Source organism: Lissotriton vulgaris, chromosome 6, assembly GCF_964263255.1.
Source record: "Lissotriton vulgaris chromosome 6, aLisVul1.2, whole genome shotgun sequence".
Classification (NCBI taxonomy): Eukaryota; Metazoa; Chordata; class Amphibia; order Caudata; family Salamandridae; genus Lissotriton; species Lissotriton vulgaris.
In genome coordinates, this window is record NC_141694.1 from 1895306928 (window position 1) to 1895326687 (window position 19760).

The following is a 19760-nucleotide window of genomic DNA, read 5'->3' on the forward strand; positions in this document are numbered from 1 at the left end:
CTGAAGAAGTCTGTGGTCTATACCTCCAAAGACGAAACACGTTTCGGCGGCTAGATTGTCTCAAGAAGGATAACATCGTAATAAATGAAGATACAAAGACCATCTTCTTTGTGATTTATTTGAGGAACTGTATTGGATCTTGCCTTTAGCTCAGGATATTTCTTGCATTGTGAGGGCTGGTTGGATAAACAGTTGAATGATCAAGTGCAGGGATGAATGACTGAATGAATGGATGATTGGAGAATGAATGAGTGAGTGTATAAGTGGATGAAGGATGCAAAGGCATTGTGTGGGAGTCAGTGAGTGGTGAGTGGTGTTTGGGCAGCGAACCGTTGACTGACTCCATGTCCAGAATTTCACTTCTAATAATCCACATTTGATAATAATCCATAATCAGAAAAGTTTGCCTTTGGCAATTCTTACTTTGTTTTGTCATTGTTTTATTAAAATGTTATTGTTGGGGTAGCTGCTGGGTCCTCACGATATAAAAATAAATCTTGGCTAATGGCAGATATATGTTTTGCCCTCAAAATGCACACATTCCTATAGTGGTCCCTGACACTGAAGAGAACTCCTTTGTGCGCGGATGTGCTCCTTGTGAAAGGGTAGCATGCAGTCTTTTACAGCCTTTGTTTGAAATGGGTTGTGAGTGGAAAAACATTGTGAATGACACAGAAAAAGATTAATTGATGAAGTCTGGTGGAAAACCCTGTAAGTAACAATGGTATGTACGTAATATTAACAATTTAAAAAGTTTTAGTCATTAGCCACTTGCCTTTGGGAATGTTTTTTTTGTAATAGTTTTGTAATCTTTAATACAAATGGAGAGGGTTGAAAAGACGGATAGACAGAGAGGATTGCAAAGACAGATAGACAGACAGAGATACTTCTGAAAAGAGATAGATAGACAGACAGATGTTTGAAAAGACAGATAAATAGACAGACAGACAGGCTTGAAAAGGAAGACAGACTTAGACAGACAAAAAGTCAGGCTTGTAAAGACAAACAAATAGATAGATAGATAGATAGATAGATAGATAGATAGATAGATAGATAGATAGATAGATAGATAGATAGATAGATAGATAGATAGATAGATAGATAGCAATAGATAGGTAGATAGATAGATAGATAGATAGATAGATAGATAGATAGATAGATAGATAGATAGAGACTTCTTGAGACCTCCCTCTACACACCAGAGCCTCCTCCTCACTTCTTAAGACCTCCCTCTACACACCAGAGCCTCCTCCTCACTTCTTGAGACCTCCCTCTACACACAAGAGCCTCTTCCTCACTTCTTGAAACCTCCCACGACACACCAGAGCCTCCGATCACTTCTTGAGACCTCCCACGACACACCAGAGCCGCCTCCTCACTTCTTGAGACCTCTCTCTACACACCAGAGCATCCTCCTCACTTCTTGAGACCTCCCTCTACACACCAGAGCCTCTTCCTCACTTCATGAGACCTCCCTCTACAAACCAGAGCCTCCTTCGCAATTCTTGAGACCTCCCTCAACACACCAGAGCCTCCTCTCACTTCTTGAGACCTCCCTCAACACACCAGAGCATCCTCCTTCCTTGTTGAGACCTCCCTCTACACACCAGAGCCTCCTCTCACTTCTTGAGACCTCCCTCAACACACCAGAGCATCGTCCTTACTTGAGACCTCCCTCTACACATCAGAGCCCCCTTCTCACTTCTTGAGACCTCCCTCTACACACCAGAGCGTCCTCTTCACTTCTTGAGACCCCCCTCTAAACACCAGAGCCTCCTCCTCACTTCTTGAGACCTCCCTCTACACACCAGAGCCTCCTCCTCCCATCTTGAGACCTCCCTCAACACACCAGAGCCTCCTCCTCACTTCTCGAGACCTCCCTCTACACACCAGAGTCTCCTCCTCACTTCTTGAGACCTCCCTCTACACACCAGAGCATCCTCCTCACTTCTTGAGACCTCCCTCTACACACCAGAGCCTCCTCCTCACTTCATGAGACTCCCTCTACACACCAGAGCCTCCTCTAACTTCTTGAGACCTCCCTCTACACTCCAGAGCCTCCTCTAACTTCTTGAGACCTCCCTCTACACACCAGAGCCTCCTCTAACTTCTTGATACCTCCCTCCACACACCAGAGCTTCCTCATCACTTCTTGAGACCGCCCTCAACACACCAGAGCCTCCTCTAACTTCTTGAGACCTCCCTCTACACACCAGAGCCTCCTCCTCACTTCTCGAGACCTCCCTCTACACACCAGAGCCTCTGCCTCACTTCATGAGACCTCCCTCTACACACCAGAGCCTCCTCCTCACTTCTTGAGACCGCCCTCAACACACCAGAGCCTCCTCTAACTTCTTGAGACCTCCCTCAACACACCAGAGCCTCCTCCTCACTTCTTGAGACCGCCTTCTACACTCCAGAGCCTCCTCTAACTTCTTGAGACCCCCCTCTACACTCCAGAGCCTCCTCCTCACTTCTTGAGACCTCCCTCTACACACCAGAGCCTCCTCTCACTTTATGAGACCTCCCTCTACACACCAGAGCATCCTCCGCACTTCTTGAGACCTCCCGCTACACACCAGAGCCTCCTCTCACTTCTTGAGACCTCCCTCTACACACCAGAGCCTCCTCCTCACTTCTTGAGACCTCCCTCTACACACCAGAGCCTCCTCCTCACTTCTTGAGACCTCCCTCAACACATTAGAGCCTCCTCCTTACTTCTTGAGACCTCCCTCTACACACCAGAGCCTCCTCAAACTTCTTGAGACTCCCTCTACACACCAGAGCATCCTCCTTCCTTCTTGAGACCTCCCTCTACACACCAGAGCCTCCTCTCACTTCTTGAGACCTCCCTCAACACACCAGAGCATCGTCCTTACTTCTTGAGACCTCCCTCTACACACCAGAGCCCCCTTCTCACTTCTTGAGACCTCCCTCTACACACCAGAGCGTCCTCTTCACTTCTTGAGACCCCCCTCTAAACACCAGAGCCTCCTCCTCACTTCTTGAGACCTCCCTCTACACACCAGAGCCTCCTCCTCCCATCTTGAGACCTCCCTCAACACACCAGAGCCTCCTCCTCACTTCTCGAGACCTCCCTCTACATACCAGAGTCTCCTCCTCACTTCTTGAGACCTCCCTCTACACACCAGAGCATCCTCCTCACTTCTTGAGACCTCCCTCTACACACCAGAGCCTCCTCCTCACTTCATGAGACTCCCTCTACACACCAGAGCCTCCTCTAACTTCTTGAGACCTCCCTCTACACTCCAGAGCCTCCTCTAACTTCTTGAGACCTCCCTCCACACACCAGAGCTTCCTCCTCACTTCTTGGGACCGCCCTCAACACACCAGAGCCTCCTCTAACTTCTTGAGACTCCCTCTACACACCAGAGCCTCCTCCTCACTTCTTGAGACCGCCCTCTACACTCCAGAGCCTCCTCTAACTTCTTGAGACCCCCCTCTACACTCCAGAGCCTCCTCCTCACTTCTTGAGACCTCCCTCAACACATTAGAGCCTCCTCCTCACTTCTTGAGACCTCCCTCAACACATTAGAGCCTCCTCCTCACTTCTCGAGACCTCCCTCTACACACCAGAGCCTCTGCCTCACTTCATGAGACGTCCCTCTACACACCAGAGCCTCCTCCTCACTTCTTGAGACCGCCCTCAACACACCAGAGCCTCCTCTAACTTCTTGAGACCTCCCTCAACACACCAGAGCCTCCTCCTCACTTCTTGAGACCGCCTTCTACACTCCAGAGCCTCCTCTAACTTCTTGAGACCCCCCTCTACACTCCAGAGCCTCCTCCTCACTTCTTGAGACCTCCCTCTACACACCAGAGCCTCCTCTCACTTTATGAGACCTCCCTCTACACACCAGAGCATCCTCCGCACTTCTTGAGACCTCCCGCTACACACCAGAGCCTCCTCTCACTTCTTGAGACCTCCCTCTACACACCAGAGCCTCCTCCTCACTTCTTGAGACCTCCCTCTACACACCAGAGCCTCCTCCTCACTTCTTGAGACCTCCCTCAACACATTAGAGCCTCCTCCTTACTTCTTGAGACCTCCCTCTACACACCAGAGCCTCCTCTAACTTCTTGAGACTCCCTCTACACACCAGAGCCTCCTCTAACTTCTTGAGACCTCCCTCTACACACCAGAGCCTCCTCCTCACTTCTTGAGACCGCCCTCAACACACCAGAGCCTCCTCTAACTTCTTGAGACCTCCCTCAACACACCAGAGCCTCCTCTCACTTCTGGAGACCTCCCTCTACACACCAGAGCCTCCTCCTCACTTCTTGAGACCCCCCTCTACACTCCAGAGCCTCCTCCTCACTTCTTGAGACCTCCCTCTACACACCAGAGCCTCCTCTCACTTTATGAGACCTCCCTCTACACACCAGAGCCTCCTCTCACTTCTTGAGACCTCCCTCTACACACCAGAGCCTCCTCCTCACTTATTGAGACTCCCTCTACACACCAGAGCCTCCTCCTCACTTCTTGAGACCGCCCTCAACACACCAGAGCCTCCTCCTCACTTCTTGAGACCTCCCTCTACACACCAGAGCCTCCTCTCACTTCTTGAGACCTCCCTCTACACACCAGAGCCTCCTCCAACTTCTTGAGACCCCCCTCTACACTCCGGAGCCTCCTCCTCACTTCTTGAGACCTCCCTCAACACATCAGAGCCTCCTCCTCACTTCTTGAGACCTCCCTCGACACATCAGAGCCTCCTCCTCACTTCTTGAGACCGCCCTCAACACACCAGAGCCTCCTCCTCACTTCTTAAAACCTCCCTCAACACATTAGAGCCTCCTCCTCACTTCTTGAGACCTCCCTCTACACACCAGGCCTCCTCTCACTTCTTGAGACCTTCTCAACACACCAGAGCTTCCTCCTCACTTCATGAGACCTCCCACGGCACACCAGAGCCTCCTCCTCACTTCTTGAGACCGCCCTCAACACACCAGAGCCTCCTCTAACTTCTTGAGACCTCCCTCAACACACCAGAGCCTCCTCTCACTTCTCGAGACCTCCCTCTACACACCAGAGCCTCCTCCTCACTTCTTGAGACCCCCCTCTACACTCCAGAGCCTCCTCCTCACTTCTTGAGACCTCCCTCTACACACCAGAGCCTCCTCTCACTTTATGAGACCTCCCTCCACACACCAGAGCCTCCTCTCACTTCTTGAGACCTCCCTCTACACACCAGAGCCTCCTCTAACTTCTTGAGACCTCCCTCTACACACCAGAGCCTCCTCCTCGCTTCTTGAGACCTCCCTCAACACAACAGAGCTGCCTCCTCACTTCTTGAGACCTCCCTCTACACACCAGAGCCTCCTCCTCCCTTCTTGAGACCTCCCTCTACACTCCAGAGCCTCCTCCTCACTTCTTGAGACCTCCCTCAACACATTAGAGCCTCCTCCTCACTTCTTGAGACCTCCCTCTACACACCAGAGCCTCCTCCTCACTTCTTGAGACCTCCCTCAACACATTAGAGCCTCCTCCTCACTTCTTGAGACCTCCCTCTACACACCAGAGCCGCCTCTAACTTCTTGAGACTCCCTCTACACACCAGAGCCTCCTCCTCACTTCTTGAGACCGCCCTCTACACTCCAGAGCCTCCTCTAACTTCTTGAGACTCCCTCTACACACCAGAGCCTCCTCCTCACTTCTTGAGACCGCCTTCAACACACCAGAGCCTCCTCTAACTTCTTGAGACCCCCCTCTACACTCCAGAGCCTCCTCCTCACTTCTTGAGACCTCCCTCTACACACCAGAGCCTCCTCTCACTTCTTGAGACCTCCCACGACACACCAGAGCCTCCTCCTCACTTCTTGAGACCTCCCACGACACACCAGAGCCTCCTCTAACTTCTTGAGACCTCCCTCAACACATCAGAGCCTCCTCACTTCTTGAGACCTCCCTCAACACACCAGAGCCTCCTCTAACTTCTTGAGACCCCCCTCTACTCTCCAGAGCCTCCTCCTCACTTCTTGAGACCTCCCTCTACACACCAGAGCCTCCTCTCACTTCTCAAGACCTCCCTCTGCACACCAGAGCCTTCTCCTCACTTTGTGAGACGTCCCTCTACACACCAGAGCCTCTCTCTCACTTCTTGAGACCTACCTCTACACACCAGAGCCTCCTCCTCACTTCTTGAGACCGCCCTCAACACACCAGAACCTCCTCTAACTTCTTGAGACCTCCCTCTACACACCAGAGCCTCCTCTCACTTCATGAGACCTCACTCTACACACCAGAGCCTCCTCCTCACTTCTTGAGACTCCCTCTACACACCAGAGCCTCCTCCTCACTTCTTGAGACCGCCCTCAACACACCAGAGCCTCCTCTAACTTCTTGAGACCCCCCTCTACACTCCAGAGCCTCCTGCTCACTTCTTGAGACCTCCCTCTACACACCAGAGCCTCCTCCTCACTTCTTGAGACCCCCCTCTACACTCCAGAGCCTCCTCCTCACTTCTTGAGACCTCCCTCAACACATTAGAGCCTCCTCCTCACTTCTTGAGACCTCCCCCTACACACCAGAGCCTCCTCTAACTTATTGAGACTCCCTCTACACACCAGAGCCTCCTCCTCACTTCTTGAGACCGCCCTCTACACTCCAGAGCCTCCTCTAACTTCTTGAGACTCCCTCTACACACCAGAGCCTCCTCCTCACTTCTTGAGACCGCCCTCTACACTCCAGAGCCTCCTCTAACTTCTTGAGACTCCCTCTACACACCAGAGCCTCCTCCTCACTTCTTGAGACCCCCCTCTACACTCCAGAGCCTCCTCCTCACTTCTTGAGACCTCCCTCTACACACCAAAGCCTCCTCTCACTTCTTGAGACCTCCCACAACACACCAGAGCCTCCTCCTCACTTCTTGAGACCTCCCACGACACACCAGAGCCTCCTCTAACTTCTTGAGACCTCCCTCAACACATCAGAGCCTCCTCACTTCTTGAGACCTCCCTCAACACACCAGAGCCTCCTCTAACTTCTTGAGACCCCCCTCTACACTCCAGAGCCTCGTCCTCACTTCTTGAGACCTCCCTCTACACACCAGAGCCTCCTCTCACTTTATGAGACCTCCCTCTACACACCAGAGCATCCTCCGCACTTCTTGAGACCTCCCGCTACACACCAGAGCCTCCTCTCACTTCTTGAGACCTCCCTCTACACACCAGAGCCTCCTCCTCACTTCTTGAGACCTCCCTCTACACACCAGAGCCTCCTCCTCACTTCTTGAGACCTCCCTCAACACATTAGAGCCTCCTCCTTACTTCTTGAGACCTCCCTCTACACACCAGAGCCTCCTCTAACTTCTTGAGACTCCCTCTACACACCAGAGCCTCCTCTAACTTCTTGAGACCTCCCTCTACACACCAGAGCCTCCTCCTCACTTCTTGAGACCGCCCTCAACACACCAGAGCCTCCTCTAACTTCTTGAGACCTCCCTCAACACACCAGAGCCTCCTCTCACTTCTGGAGACCTCCCTCTACACACCAGAGCCTCCTCCTCACTTCTTGAGACCCCCCTCTACACTCCAGAGCCTCCTCCTCACTTCTTGAGACCTCCCTCTACACACCAGAGCCTCCTCTCACTTTATGAGACCTCCCTCTACACACCAGAGCCTCCTCTCACTTCTTGAGACCTCCCTCTACACACCAGAGCCTCCTCCTCACTTATTGAGACTCCCTCTACACACCAGAGCCTCCTCCTCACTTCTTGAGACCGCCCTCAACACACCAGAGCCTCCTCCTCACTTCTTGAGACCTCCCTCTACACACCAGAGCCTCCTCTCACTTCTTGAGACCTCCCTCTACACACCAGAGCCTCCTCCAACTTCTTGAGACCCCCCTCTACACTCCGGAGCCTCCTCCTCACTTCTTGAGACCTCCCTCAACACATCAGAGCCTCCTCCTCACTTCTTGAGACCTCCCTCGACACATCAGAGCCTCCTCCTCACTTCTTGAGACCGCCCTCAACACACCAGAGCCTCCTCCTCACTTCTTAAAACCTCCCTCAACACATTAGAGCCTCCTCCTCACTTCTTGAGACCTCCCTCTACACACCAGGCCTCCTCTCACTTCTTGAGACCTTCTCAACACACCAGAGCTTCCTCCTCACTTCATGAGACCTCCCACGGCACACCAGAGCCTCCTCCTCACTTCTTGAGACCGCCCTCAACACACCAGAGCCTCCTCTAACTTCTTGAGACCTCCCTCAACACACCAGAGCCTCCTCTCACTTCTCGAGACCTCCCTCTACACACCAGAGCCTCCTCCTCACTTCTTGAGACCCCCCTCTACACTCCAGAGCCTCCTCCTCACTTCTTGAGACCTCCCTCTACACACCAGAGCCTCCTCTCACTTTATGAGACCTCCCTCCACACACCAGAGCCTCCTCTCACTTCTTGAGACCTCCCTCTACACACCAGAGCCTCCTCTAACTTCTTGAGACCTCCCTCTACACACCAGAGCCTCCTCCTCGCTTCTTGAGACCTCCCTCAACACAACAGAGCTGCCTCCTCACTTCTTGAGACCTCCCTCTACACACCAGAGCCTCCTCCTCCCTTCTTGAGACCTCCCTCTACACTCCAGAGCCTCCTCCTCACTTCTTGAGACCTCCCTCAACACATTAGAGCCTCCTCCTCACTTCTTGAGACCTCCCTCTACACACCAGAGCCTCCTCCTCACTTCTTGAGACCTCCCTCAACACATTAGAGCCTCCTCCTCACTTCTTGAGACCTCCCTCTACACACCAGAGCCGCCTCTAACTTCTTGAGACTCCCTCTACACACCAGAGCCTCCTCCTCACTTCTTGAGACCGCCCTCTACACTCCAGAGCCTCCTCTAACTTCTTGAGACTCCCTCTACACACCAGAGCCTCCTCCTCACTTCTTGAGACCGCCTTCAACACACCAGAGCCTCCTCTAACTTCTTGAGACCCCCCTCTACACTCCAGAGCCTCCTCCTCACTTCTTGAGACCTCCCTCTACACACCAGAGCCTCCTCTCACTTCTTGAGACCTCCCACGACACACCAGAGCCTCCTCCTCACTTCTTGAGACCTCCCACGACACACCAGAGCCTCCTCTAACTTCTTGAGACCTCCCTCAACACATCAGAGCCTCCTCACTTCTTGAGACCTCCCTCAACACACCAGAGCCTCCTCTAACTTCTTGAGACCCCCCTCTACTCTCCAGAGCCTCCTCCTCACTTCTTGAGACCTCCCTCTACACACCAGAGCCTCCTCTCACTTCTCAAGACCTCCCTCTGCACACCAGAGCCTTCTCCTCACTTTGTGAGACGTCCCTCTACACACCAGAGCCTCTCTCTCACTTCTTGAGACCTACCTCTACACACCAGAGCCTCCTCCTCACTTCTTGAGACCGCCCTCAACACACCAGAACCTCCTCTAACTTCTTGAGACCTCCCTCTACACACCAGAGCCTCCTCTCACTTCATGAGACCTCACTCTACACACCAGAGCCTCCTCCTCACTTCTTGAGACTCCCTCTACACACCAGAGCCTCCTCCTCACTTCTTGAGACCGCCCTCAACACACCAGAGCCTCCTCTAACTTCTTGAGACCCCCCTCTACACTCCAGAGCCTCCTGCTCACTTCTTGAGACCTCCCTCTACACACCAGAGCCTCCTCCTCACTTCTTGAGACCCCCCTCTACACTCCAGAGCCTCCTCCTCACTTCTTGAGACCTCCCTCAACACATTAGAGCCTCCTCCTCACTTCTTGAGACCTCCCCCTACACACCAGAGCCTCCTCTAACTTATTGAGACTCCCTCTACACACCAGAGCCTCCTCCTCACTTCTTGAGACCGCCCTCTACACTCCAGAGCCTCCTCTAACTTCTTGAGACTCCCTCTACACACCAGAGCCTCCTCCTCACTTCTTGAGACCGCCCTCTACACTCCAGAGCCTCCTCTAACTTCTTGAGACTCCCTCTACACACCAGAGCCTCCTCCTCACTTCTTGAGACCCCCCTCTACACTCCAGAGCCTCCTCCTCACTTCTTGAGACCTCCCTCTACACACCAAAGCCTCCTCTCACTTCTTGAGACCTCCCACAACACACCAGAGCCTCCTCCTCACTTCTTGAGACCTCCCACGACACACCAGAGCCTCCTCTAACTTCTTGAGACCTCCCTCAACACATCAGAGCCTCCTCACTTCTTGAGACCTCCCTCAACACACCAGAGCCTCCTCTAACTTCTTGAGACCCCCCTCTACACTCCAGAGCCTCGTCCTCACTTCTTGAGACCTCCCTCTACACACCAGAGCCTCCTCTCACTTCTCAAGACCTCCCTCTACGCACCAGAGCCTTCTCCTCACTTCGTGAGACCTTCCTCTACACACCAGAGCCTCTCTCTCACTTCTTGAGACCTCCCTCTACACACCAGAGCCTCCTCCTCACTTCTTGAAACCGCCCTCAACACACCAGAGCCTCCTCTAACTTCTTGAGACCTCCCTCTACACACCAGAGCCTCCTCTCACTTCATGAGACCTCACTCTACACACCAGAGCCTCCTCCTCACTTTTTGAGACTCCCTCTACACACCAGAGCCTCCTCCTCACTTCTTGAGACCGCCCTCAACACACCAGAGCCTCCTCTAACTTCTTGAGACCCCCTCTACACTCCAGAGCCTCCTCCTCACTTCTTGAGACCTCCCTCTACACACCAGAGCCTCCTCCTCACTTCTTGAGACTCCCTCTACACACCAGAGCCTCCTCCTCACTTCTTGAGACCGCCCTCTACACTCCAGAGCCTCCTCTAACTTCTTGAGACCCCCCTCTACACTCCAGAGCCTCCTCCTCACTTCTTGAGACCTCCCTCAACACATTAGAGCCTCCTCCTCACTTCTGGAGACCTCCCTCTACACTCCAGAGCCTCCTCCTCACTTCTTGAGACCTCCCTCTCCACAACAGCGCTTCCTCCTCACTTCATGAGACCTCCCTCTACACACCAGAGCCTCCTCCTCACTTCTTGAGACCTCCCTCTACACACCAGAGCCTCCTCCTCACTTCTTGAGACCTCCCTCAACACACCAGAGCCTCCTCCTAACTTCTTGAGACCGCCCTCAACACACCAGAGCCTCCTTTCACTTCTTGAGACTCCCTCTACACACCAGAGCCCCCTCTAACTTCTTGAGACCCCCCTCTACACTCCAGAGCCTCCTCCTCACTTCTTGAGACCTCCCTCAACACATTAGAGCCTCCTCCTCACTTCTTGAGACCTCCCTCTACACACCAGAGCCTCCTCTAACTTCTTGAGACTCCCTCTACACACCAGAGCCTCCTCCTCACTTCTTGAGACCGCCCTCTACACTCCAGAGCCTCCTCTAACTTCTTGAGACTCCCTCTACACACCAGAGCCTCCTCCTCACTTCTTGAGACCGCCCTCAACACACCAGAGCCTCCTCTAACTTCTTGAGACCCCCCTCTACACTCCAGAGCCTCCTCCTCACTTCTTGAGACCTCCCTCTACACACCAGAGCCTCCTCTCACTTCTTGAGACCTCCCACGACACACCAGATCCTCCTCCTCACTTCTTGAGACCTCCCACGACACACCAGAGCCTCCTCTAACTTCTTGAGACCTCCCTCAACACATCAGAGCCTCCTCACTTCTTGAGACCTCCCTCAACACACCAGAGCCTCCTCTAACTTCTTGAGACCCCCCTCTACACTCCAGAGCCTCCTCCGCACTTCTTGAGACCTCCCTCTACACACCAGAGCCTCCTCTCACTTCTCAAGACCTCCCTCTACACACCAGAGCCTTCTCCTCACTTCGTGAGACCTTCCTCTACACACCAGAGCCTCTCTCTCACTTCTTGAGACCTCCCTCTACACACCAGAGCCTCCTCCTCACTTCTTGAAACCGCCCTCAACACACCAGAGCCTCCTCTAACTTCTTGAGACCTCCCTCTACACACCAGAGCCTCCTCTCACTTCATGAGACCTCACTCTACACACCAGAGCCTCCTCCTCACTTTTTGAGACTCCCTCTACACACCAGAGCCTCCTCCTCACTTCTTGAGACCGCCCTCAACACACCAGAGCCTCCTCTAACTTCTTGAGACCCCCTCTACACTCCAGAGCCTCCTCCTCACTTCTTGAGACCTCCCTCTACACACCAGAGCCTCCTCCTCACTTCTTGAGACTCCCTCTACACACCAGAGCCTCCTCCTCACTTCTTGAGACCGCCCTCTACACTCCAGAGCCTCCTCTAACTTCTTGAGACCCCCCTCTACACTCCAGAGCCTCCTCCTCACTTCTTGAGACCTCCCTCAACACATTAGAGCCTCCTCCTCACTTCTGGAGACCTCCCTCTACACTCCAGAGCCTCCTCCTCACTTCTTGAGACCTCCCTCAACACACCAGAGCCTCCTCCTAACTTCTTCAGACCGCCCTCAACACACCAGAGCCTCCTTTCACTTCTTGAGACTCCCTCTACACACCAGAGCCCCCTCTAACTTCTTGAGACCCCCCTCTACACTCCAGAGCCTCCTCCTCACTTCTTGAGACCTCCCTCAACACATTAGAGCCTCCTCCTCACTTCTTGAGACCTCCCTCTACACACCAGAGCCTCCTCTAACTTCTTGAGACTCCCTCTACACACCAGAGCCTCCTCCTCACTTCTTGAGACCGCCCTCTACACTCCAGAGCCTCCTCTAACTTCTTGAGACTCCCTCTACACACCAGAGCCTCCTCCTCACTTCTTGAGACCGCCCTCAACACACCAGAGCCTCCTCTAACTTCTTGAGACCCCCCTCTACACTCCAGAGCCTCCTCCTCACTTCTTGAGACCTCCCTCTACACACCAGAGCCTCCTCTCACTTCTTGAGACCTCCCACGACACACCAGATCCTCCTCCTCACTTCTTGAGACCTCCCACGACACACCAGAGCCTCCTCTAACTTCTTGAGACCTCCCTCAACACATCAGAGCCTCCTCACTTCTTGAGACCTCCCTCAACACACCAGAGCCTCCTCTAACTTCTTGAGACCCCCCTCTACACTCCAGAGCCTCCTCCTCACTTCTTGAGACCTCCCTCTACACACCAGAGCCTCCTCTCACTTCTCAAGACCTCCCTCTACACACCAGAGCCTTCTCCTCACTTCGTGAGACCTCCCTCTACACACCAGAGCCTCTCTCTCACTTCTTGAGACCTCCCTCTACACACCAGAGCCTCCTCCTCACTTCTTGAGACCGCCCTCAACACACCAGAGCCTCCTCTAACTTCTTGAGACCTCCCTCTACACACCAGAGCCTCCTCTCACTTCATGAGACCTCACTCTACACACCAGAGCCTCCTCCTCACTTCTTGAGACTCCCTGTACACACCAGAGCCTCCTCCTCACTTCTTGAGACCGCCCTCAACACACCAGAGCCTCCTCTAACTTCTTGAGACCCCCTCTACACTCCAGAGCCTCCTCCTCACTTCTTGAGACCTCCCTCTACACACCGGAGCCTCCTCTCACTTCTCAAGACCTCCCTCTGCACACCAGAGCCTTCTCCTCACTTCGTGAGACCTCCCTCTACACACCAAAGCCTCTCTCTCACTTCTTGAGACCTACCTCTACACACCAGAGCCTCCTCCTCACTTCTTGAGACCGCCCTCAACACACCAGAGCTTCCTCTAACTTCTTGAGACCTCCCTCTACACACCAGAGCCTCCTCTCACTTCATGAGACCTCACTCTACACACCAGAGCCTCCTCCTCACTTATTGAGACTCCCTCTACACACCAGAGCCTCCTCCTCACTTCTTGAGACCGCCCTCAACACACCAGAGCCTCCTCTAACTTCTTGAGACCCCCCTCTACACTCCAGAGCCTCCTCCTCACTTCTTGAGACCTCCCTCTACACACCAGAGCCTCCTCCTCACTTCTTGAGACCCCCCTCTACACTCCAGAGCCTCCTCCTCACTTCTTGAGACCTCCCTCAACACATTAGAGCCTCCTTCTCACTTCTTGAGACCTCCCTCTACACACCAGAGCCTCCTCTAACTTCTTGAGACTCCCTCTACACACCAGAGCCTCCTCCTCACTTCTTGAGACCGCCCTCTACACTCCAGAGCCTCCTCTAACTTCTTGAGACTCCCTCTACACACCAGAGCCTCCTCCTCACTTCTTGAGACCGCCCTCATCACACCAGAGCCTCCTCTAACGTCTTGAGACCCCCCTCTACACTCCAGAGCCTCCTCCTCACTTCTTGAGACCTCCCTCTACACACCAGAGCCTCCTCTCACTTCTTGAGACCTCCCACGACACACCAGAGCCTCCTCCTCACTTCTTGAGACCTCCCACGACACACCAGAGCCTCCTCTAACTTCTTGAGACCTCCCTCAACACATCAGAGCCTCCTCACTTCTTGAGACCTCCCTCAACACACCAGAGCCTCCTCTAACTTATTGAGACCCCCCTCTACACTCCAGAGCCTCCTCCTCACTTCTTGAGACCTCCCTCTACACACCAGAGCCTCCTCTCACTTCTCAAGACCTCCCTCTACACACCAGAGCCTTCTCCTCACTTCGTGAGACCTCCCTCTACACACCAGAGCCTCTCTCTCGCTTCTTGAGACCTCCCTCTACACACCAGAGCCTCCTCCTCACTTCTTGAGACCGCCCTCAACACACCAGAGCCTCCTCTAACTTCTTGAGACCTCCCTCTACACACCAGAGCCTCCTCTCACTTCATGAGACCTCACTCTACACACCAGAGCCTCCTCCTCACTTCTTGAGACCTCCCTCTACACACCAGAGCCTCCTCTCACTTCTCAAGACCCCCCTCTACACACCAGAGCCTTCTCCTCACTTCGTGAGACCTCCCTCTACACACCAGAGCCTCTCTCTCACTTCTTGAGACCTCCCTCTACACACCAGAGCCTCCTCCTCACTTCTTGAGACCGCCCTCAACACACCAGAGCCTCCTCTAACTTCTTGAGACCTCCCTCTACACACCAGAGCCTCCTCTCACTTCATGAGACCTCACTCTACACACCAGAGCCTCCTCCTCACTTCTTGAGACTCCCTGTACACACCAGAGCCTCCTCCTCACTTCTTGAGACCGCCCTCAACACACCAGAGCCTCCTCTAACTTCTTGAGACCCCCTCTACACTCCAGAGCCTCCTCCTCACTTCTTGAGACCTCCCTCTACACACCAGAGCCTCCTCCTCACTTCTTGAGACTCCCTCTACACACCAGAGCCTCCTCCTCACTTCTTGAGACCGCCCTCTACACTCCAGAGCCTCCTCTAACTTCTTGAGACCCCCCTCTACACTCCAGAGCCTCCTCCTCACTTCTTGAGACCTCCCTCAACACATTAGAGCCTCCTCCTCACTTCTTGAGACCTCCCTCTACACTCCAGAGCCTCCTCCTCACTTCTTGAGACCTCCCTCTACACACCAGAGCCTCCTCTCACTTCTCAAGACCTCCCTCTGCACACCAGAGCCTTCTCCTCACTTCGTGAGACCTCCCTCTACACACCAGAGCCTCTCTCTCACTTCTTGAGACCTACCTCTACACACCAGAGCCTCCTCCTCACTTCTTGAGACCGCCCTCAACACACCAGAGCCTCCTCTTACTTCTTGAGACCTCCCTCTACACACCAGAGCCTCCTCTCACTTCATGAGACCTCACTCTACACACCAGAGCCTCCTCCTCACTTCTTGAGACTCCCTCTACACACCAGAGCCTCCTCCTCACTTCTTGAGACCGCCCTCAACACACCAGAGCCTCCTCTAACTTCTTGAGACCCCCCTCTACACTCCAGAGCCTCCTCCTCACTTCTTGAGACCTCCCTCTACACAACAGAGCCTCCTCCTCACTTCTTGAGACCCCCTCTACACTCCAGAGCCTCCTCCTCACTTCTTGAGACCTCCCTCAACACATTAGAGCCTCCTCCTCACTTCTTGAGACCTCCCTCTACACTCCAGAGCCTCCTCCTCACTTCTTGAGACCTCCCTCTACACACCAGAGCCTCCTCTCACTTCTCAAGACCTCCCTCTGCACACCAGAGCCTTCTCCTCACTTCGTGAGACCTCCCTCTACACACCAGAGCCTCCTCCTCACTTCTTGAGACCGCCCTCATCACACCAGAGCCTCCTCTAACTTCTTGAGACCCCCCTCTACACTCCAGAGCCTCCTCTCACTTCTCAAGACCTCCCTCTACACACCAGAGCCTTCTCCTCACTTCGTGAGACCTCCCTCTACACACCAGAGCCTCTCTCTCGCTTCTTGAGACCTCCCTCTACACACCAGAGCCTCCTCCTCACTTCTTGAGACCGCCCTCAACACACCAGAGCCTCCTCTAACTTCTTGAGACCTCCCTCTACACACCAGAGCCTCCTCTCACTTCATGAGACCTCACTCTACACACCAGAGCCTCCTCCTCACTTCTTGAGACCTCCCTCTACACACCAGAGCCTCCTCTCACTTCTCAAGACCTCCCTCTACACACCAGAGCCTTCTCCTCACTTCGTGAGACCTCCCTCTACACACCAGAGCCTCTCTCTCACTTCTTGAGATCTCCCTCTACACACCAGAGCCTCCTCCTCACTTCTTGAGACCTCCCTCTACACACCAGAGCCTCCTCTCACTTCTCAAGACCTCCCTCTACACACCAGAGCCTTCTCCTCACTTCGTGAGACCTCCCTCTACACACCAGAGCCTCTCTCTCACTTCATGAGACCTCACTCTACACACCAGAGCCTCCTCCTCACTTCTTGAGACTCCCTCTACACACCAGAGCCTCCTCCTCACTTCTTGAGACCGCCCTCAACACACCAGAGCCTCCTCTAACTTCTTGAGACCCCCCTCTACACTCCAGAGCCTCCTCCTCACTTCTTGAGACCTCCCTCTACACACCAGAGCCTCCTCCTCACTTCTTGAGACCCCCCTCTACACTCCAGAGCCTCCTCCTCACTTCTTGAGACCTCCCTCAACACATTAGAGCCTCCTTCTCACTTCTTGACTCCCTCTACACACCAGAGCCTCCTCCTCACTTCTTGAGACTCCCTCTACACACCAGAGCCTCCTCCTCACTTCTTGAGACCGCCCTCTACACTCCAGAGCCTCCTTTAACTTCTTGAGACCCCCCTCTACACTCCAGAGCCTCCTCCTCACTTCTTGAGACCTCCCTCAACACATTAGAGCCTCCTCCTCACTTCTTGAGACCTCCCTCTACACTCTAGAGCCTCCTCCTCACTTCTTGAGACCTCCCTCTACACACCAGAGCCTCCTCTCACTTCTCAAGACCTCCCTCTGCACACCAGAGCCTTCTCCTCACTTCGTGAGACCTCCCTCTACACACCAGAGCCTCTCTCTCACTTCTTGAGACCTACCTCTACACACCAGAGCCTCCTCCTCACTTCTTGAGACCGCCCTCAACACACCAGAGCCTCCTCTAACTTCTTGAGACCTCCCTCTACACACCAGAGCCTCCTCTCACTTCATGAGACCTCACTCTACACACCAGAGCCTCCTCCTCACTTCTTGAGACTCCCTCTACACACCAGAGCCTCCTCCTCACTTCTTGAGACCGCCCTCAACACACCAGAGCCTCCTCTAACTTCTTGAGACCCCCCTCTACACTCCAGAGCCTCCTCCTCACTTCTTGAGACCTCCCTCTACACACCAGAGCCTCCTCCTCACTTCTTGAGACCCCCCTCTACACTCCAGAGCCTCCTCCTCACTTCTTGAGACCTCCCTCAACACATTAGAACCTCCTTCTCACTTCTTGAGACCTCCCTCTACACACCAGAGCCTCCTCTAACTTCTTGAGACTCCCTCTACACACCAGAGCCTCCTCCTCACTTCTTGAGACCGCCCTCTACACTCCAGAGCCTCCTCTAACTTCTTGAGACTCCCTCTACACACCAGAGCCTCCTCCTCACTTCTTGAGACCGCCCTCATCACACCAGAGCCTCCTCTAACTTCTTGAGACCCCCCTCTACACTCCAGAGCCTCCTCCTCACTTCTTGAGACCTCCCTCTACACACCAGAGCCTCCTCCCACTTCTTGAGACCTCCCACGACACACCAGAGCCTCCTCCTCACTTCTTGAGACCTCCCACGACACACCAGAGCCTCCTCTAACTTCTTGAGACCTCCCTCAACACATCAGAGCCTCCTCACTTCTTGAGACCTCCCTCAACACACCAGAGCCTCCTCTAACTTATTGAGACCCCCCTCTACACTCCAGAGCCTCCTCCTCACTTCTTGAGACCTCCCTCTACACACCAGAGCCTCCTCTCACTTCTCAAGACCTCCCTCTACACACCAGAGCCTTCTCCTCACTTCGTGAGACCTCCCTCTACACACCAGAGCCTCTCTCTCGCTTCTTGAGACCTCCCTCTACACACCAGAGCCTCCTCATCACTTCTTGAGACCGCCCTCAACACACCAGAGCCTCCTCTAACTTCTTGAGACCTCCCTCTACACACCAGAGCCTCCTCTCACTTCATGAGACCTCACTCTACACACCAGAGCCTCCTCCTCACTTCTTGAGACTCCCTCTACACACCAGAGCCTCCTACTCACTTCTTGAGACCGCCCTCAACACACCAGAGCCTCCTCTAACTTCTTGAGACCCCCTCTACACTCCAGAGCCTCCTCCTCACTTCTTGAGAACTCCCTCTACACACCAGAGCCTCCTCCTCACTTCTTGAGACTCCCTCTACACACCAGAGCCTCCTCTTCACTTCTTGAGACCGCCCTCTACACTCCAGAGCCTCCTCTAACTTCTTGAGACCCCCCCTCTACACTCCAGAGCCTCCTCCTCACTTCTTGAGACCTCCCTCAACACATTAGAGCCTCCTCCTCACTTCTTGAGACCTCCCTCTACACTCCAGAGCCTCCTCCTCACTTCTTGAGACCTCCCTCTCCACAACAGCGCTTCCTCCTCACTTCATGAGACCTCCCTCTACACACCAGAGCCTCCTCTTCACTTCTTGAGACCTCCCTCTACACACCAGAGCCTCCTCCTCACTTCATGAGACTCCCTCAACACACCAGAGCCTCCTCCTAACTTCTTGAGACCGCCCTCAACACACCAGAGCCTCCTATCACTTCGTGAGACTCCCTCTACACACCAGAGCCTCCTCTAACTTCTTGAGACCCCCCTCTACACTCCAGAGCCTCCTCCTCACTTCTTGAGCCCTCCCTCAACACATTAGAGCCTCCTCCTCACTTCTTGAGACCTCCCTCTACACACCAGAGCCTCCTCTAACTTCTTGAGACTCCCTCTACACACCAGAGCCTCCTCCTCACTTCTTGAGACCGCCCTCTACACTCCAGAGCCTCCTCTAACTTCTTGAGACTCCCTCTACACACCAGAGCCTCCTCCTCACTTCTTGAGACCGCCCTCAACACACCAGAGCCTCCTCTAACTTCTTGAGACCCCCTCTACACTCCAGAGCCTCCTCCTCACTTCTTGAGACCTCCCTCAACACACCAGAGCCTCCTCTCACTTCTTGAGACCTCCCTCTACACACCAGAGCCTCCTCCTCACTTCTTGAGACCTCCCTCAACACACCAGAACCTCCTCTAACTTCTTGAGACCCCCCTCTACACTCCAGAGCCTCCTCCTCACTTCTTGAGACCTCCCTCTACACACAAGAGCCTCCTCTCACTTCTCAAGACCTCCCTCTACACACCAGAGCCTTCTCCTCACTTCGTGAGACCTCCCTCTACACACCAGAGCCTCTCTCTCACTTCTTGAGACCTCCCTCTACA